Source organism: Bactrocera latifrons, unplaced genomic scaffold, assembly GCF_001853355.1.
Source record: "Bactrocera latifrons isolate USDA-ARS-PBARC rearing strain unplaced genomic scaffold, ASM185335v1 scaffold_2, whole genome shotgun sequence".
NCBI lineage: Eukaryota > Metazoa > Arthropoda > Insecta > Diptera > Tephritidae > Bactrocera > Bactrocera latifrons.
Window position 1 is genome coordinate 3,102,281 of NW_017535518.1, and position 4,379 is coordinate 3,106,659.

The 4,379-nt window shown below is 28.2% G+C and overlaps 1 protein-coding gene across 1 annotated transcript in view; it reads left to right on the plus strand.

The window, feature by feature from the left end:
- The window catches only part of LOC108967894 (dual specificity tyrosine-phosphorylation-regulated kinase 2), a 157,821-nt gene that overhangs the window by 49,839 nt on the left and 103,603 nt on the right, over positions 1-4,379 (plus strand). The gene's annotated exons all lie outside the window — the stretch shown is intronic.

The following is a 4,379-nucleotide window of genomic DNA, read 5'->3' on the forward strand; positions in this document are numbered from 1 at the left end:
TTTTTTTGTAAATTAAATAGTTAAGGTATCAATCTTATCTGTTATTAAATTATTAATTAATTAGTTAAATTTTCTTATTTATGAAAAATTATCTCCTTTTATTAATGACTAGGAATAATAGCATTGTAAATATATAAATTAAGAAAAAATTAAATAATCGACAAAATAATTAGAAAAAATTAAGCAGTATTTAATTAACAATATTCTTTATTTACAAATTTTTTGTATTAAGAATATTTTCTGCTTAATTTTTTTTATATTTTTTACATTAATTAAGTAACTAATAGTAATTGCAAAAAATATAATTATTTAATTAATTATGTTTTTTATAAGGAATACATTTATTATTTGCTTAATCTTCGTAGCATTTAATGATAAATAATATTGAATTATAATTTTACAATTAATTTTTTTAATCCATAAAAACATATTCTTTTAATAATATTTTTCTTAACTATAAAATTGTGCAACACTTTAAATGTTTGTTGAATTATTTATGTAAATGTGCTAGCAATGTCTGAGTTTTTTTTTTTGCTATGTAGCAAGAATATAGGTTTACGCATAAAAATTATAGTAATTAATTAATTAATAAAAATTAAATGGATTTTTTGTAATATTTGAACATTAATTGATTAATGTATATAAGTGTTAATTAGTATTATTTTTTAATTATGTAATTTTTGAAAATTAATTCACAAAAACATGTTATTTAATAAAAAAATTTAATTAGTTTCCTTAATTTGTTTTGAATTAATAAAATAAAATTTTAATAATTATCTATAAATAAAGATAAAATAAGAGTAATTTATTAAAATAAAAATTAGGCATATTTCATAAATTTTTAAAGTTTGAAAATTGGTAAATTAATTAATTAATTTTTAAATTCTAATTTTTATTTTTAATATCAAATATTTAGATTTACCTCGCTAGCAGGATCACACCAAATAAGCTACCAACTCGAAATGCTTTGCTTACTTGAACTAATTTTTAATTAAAACAACGAGATTAGCTTGCATCTGCATTGCATATTTTCTAGCAAACCGTTTAACCTTTATAAGCAGTATTTTTTTTTTCAATGCACTAATGATTGAATAAGCGATTTAGTGCTGAGAAGTGATTAATTGAATTGTTTGTTTACTTACAGTAGACACAGTAATTATTTAGCTTTGCAGTACATATATTATGCATAAGTAACTGCACATATGCATAAGTATGAGCATTTGACCTCAAGAATATATAGCTAAGCCCATAAGCGTATCTTTCGGTAGTTATATGCATACCCGTGGTGGAGAAGTATGTTTCACATGCAAGGTACATATTGCATATAACATATATTATACTATAGTAAGAGTATAACAGTAAGAGTATAACATATGTTATGGTTGTATGTGTTTAGAAAAATATTAATACAATTATTATTAGCTAAGAAAAGACGTATAGAAGTTAATTTTCTGGTTATGAAATTAAATTCAGGGTACTATCCTACTAATTTTAGTTGTTGCCGAGGTATGTGGCTAAAAATAAAGGAGAATATAGGAAAAGAGTGAAATTAATATAAAAAGAAAAAAAAAATGAATATTAATTGATATTAATAATAAAATAATTAATATTAAACGAATTAATATTTATATAAAAGCCCGAAAGTAGTAAATTCGTTTGTAAAAAAAGAGTATAATAGAGGTCAGAGTACTGAAATTAGAGAATAAAACGTTAATATATGTATATTCTCTTTTCAATGCAAAATATTACAGGTTAATGGGAAAATTATTCACATATTCCCATATATGAAATTAGTGGATAAGTGAACAAATATTTGCTTGTAATATTGCCAAACCACATCTATAATTTTCCCACTTTTTGCTGTCGATCTTTACACTCTTTAATTGTGGCGCAATTTTTCGAGATTTGCTTGATATTATTTATATAATTAAAGTTACATACTTATATGTATATCAAATTGCATGCAGCGCGTATTTGCATCACGTGTTATGAAAATGTGATATTTTAGCTGATAAAAGTACTCGTATAGTTTTCTAAGAGTAACAGAGGAGTAACTTAAATGGTTTTTGTGACGAGTTTGGTCGAGTTAGCTATTTCCTTCTGCCTGTCTATCTCTCCTGTATGTATATACGCGAAATAGCCCCAAAGTTTTTGAGATATCGATCTGAAACGCGATCGATCTCATCCAAGTCCTTGTATGGAAACCTTTCTTATTTTTCGAGATATCTTCACGTAAATTTATCACAAATTGTTTTCAAGGGAATGTTCCATTCTATGAAGATATTGTTCAGATCGGGCTACTATAGCATATCCATAGCTACCACAAAAATTGATCGATAACCCTCAAGCCCTTATATGACCACCTTTTTATTTGACAAGATATCTTCACAAAATCGGGCGTGAAATAATATCCAATGTAACGGTACAATATCAAAACATTTTTGAAGTAAATTTAACAGACCACTCCATTATAGGCCATAGCTGCCATACAAACTGACTGCTCAAAATCGTGCGAAAAACCTTTTTAATTTGTATTTTTTCTTAAATTTTGTCTTTATAGTTTCAGTTCCAGCAACTAGCTATCAATAGTATTTTTCTTACTTTAAATGTAACTATTTTTACTTATGCACTCATACATGGTACGAAATATACATGTATATGGTGTTTATTTTGTGGCTTTTGGTTTCCTGTGCTATTCTCTACTAACAGTTCAATAAACCTTTGGCTGAATGCGACACCCACAGACGGTGGTTGCTAGCAAGTTTTCCATTTGTTCGATTTCAGTAAGCAGATGCCATTGCACTTATCTTTGCTTGACTATATGTTTTTGTTGTTAATTTATTTGCATTCTAAATATATACATATGTATGGATTAACATAGCTAAATGAGTGCATTAGAAGGTGGCAATGTGCTTGACCTGTGAACATATGAGTAAGCTTTGCACTTAAAAGGTTTAAGAATTGAGTGAAAAAAGTTGAATATGATTACATTACATTTACATTAAAAAATTAAGAAAAATAATTAAAAATTAAAATAAAATTAAGTATATTTTACTTAATCGAATAATAGTAAAATCAAGCAAAGAAGTTTAGTAGAAAAGATAATAAGACGATTCGAGAAATGGTAACAGGGACTCGTGGGTATAATACAATATTCAGGTTCCTAAGTATTTGAAAATATTCTAAACAACTATTTTCATTAATACATTTCTCAACAATTGCCATCTCTTAACTATTCAATGCACCTGCAAATAACCTTCCTGGTTCTTACAACTCTATGAGAAATTACCTGTTCCTTTAAAGCACACATGTCTCCTTAAGGGTTAATGCTTTTGGGGCAAGTAGTCTCAATTGATCAGGAAATGCTTTTTACCTTCATGTAAGTGAAGAAGTGAAAGAAGATTATGTCTAAATAACACCAAAGTTGGTGACTGAAACGAAGCGACAAAGACAGCAAGGGACGAAGAAAGTCATTGTCAGCGCATAGTAACAGCAAAGTGTTGAAGGATATTTGAAGAATACCTTACATACACACTACATACATATACAAGTAATTGACTATATATTATCACCTAGTGGTCTTTTAACCATCACATGGACTGCGTTTATTGCTATTTTTAGAATAAGTCACCGTCAGTTAAAGCAAAAAATAGGCATAAGTATGTGCCGCATCAAGCGGAAGGAGTGTGCGGACAGACTGCTGGCATGAGTGTAGGTGGATATCATAGCTTACATAGAAACAAATTACATATATGTTTGCAAGCGAATTGGCAAAGAGCTGATGACAGCTACTAGCCACAATGGGCGTGCAGTGCTTCCTCATTGACAACATTGCGCATTCGATTTGAATTAATTGACTCGAAAAAATACCAATTGTTTCCAAAGCACAGGCAAGTGGGAAGTTACAAAACTTGATTACATATGTTCATATGCAAATAAGTGGAAGCATTGGCTAAGCACTTGCTTTGGAGCTTTGCCAATTACTGAGTGGCACTAATTAATTTACAAGCGTAAACACCGAGTGTTGCCGTGTTATTAAATTAAGTTGAGTAAGGTAAAGAAAAACTCACGTACTCTTTAGTCAAATATATATAAAAAATCGTAAAAAATTGTAAAATAACAACTATCTATTTATAATTAACTCCGATTCGCCTCGGAAATGTTTGGACAAATGTTGCTCATAAATTTTGCTACTCTGTGGATGTTTTTCTACATTTGATTAATGACAATTTTTTACTATTATGTTTAGCTTTTTGCACATAGCAATTAATTTCTGCTCAAATTTTATTTTATTAACTGAGTATTTTCTGCTTAGTCACCTTTAATAACTAACCAGCAGCAGGTGCTGTGAGTAAAAACCTGTTGCAGAAGAAAAAGAA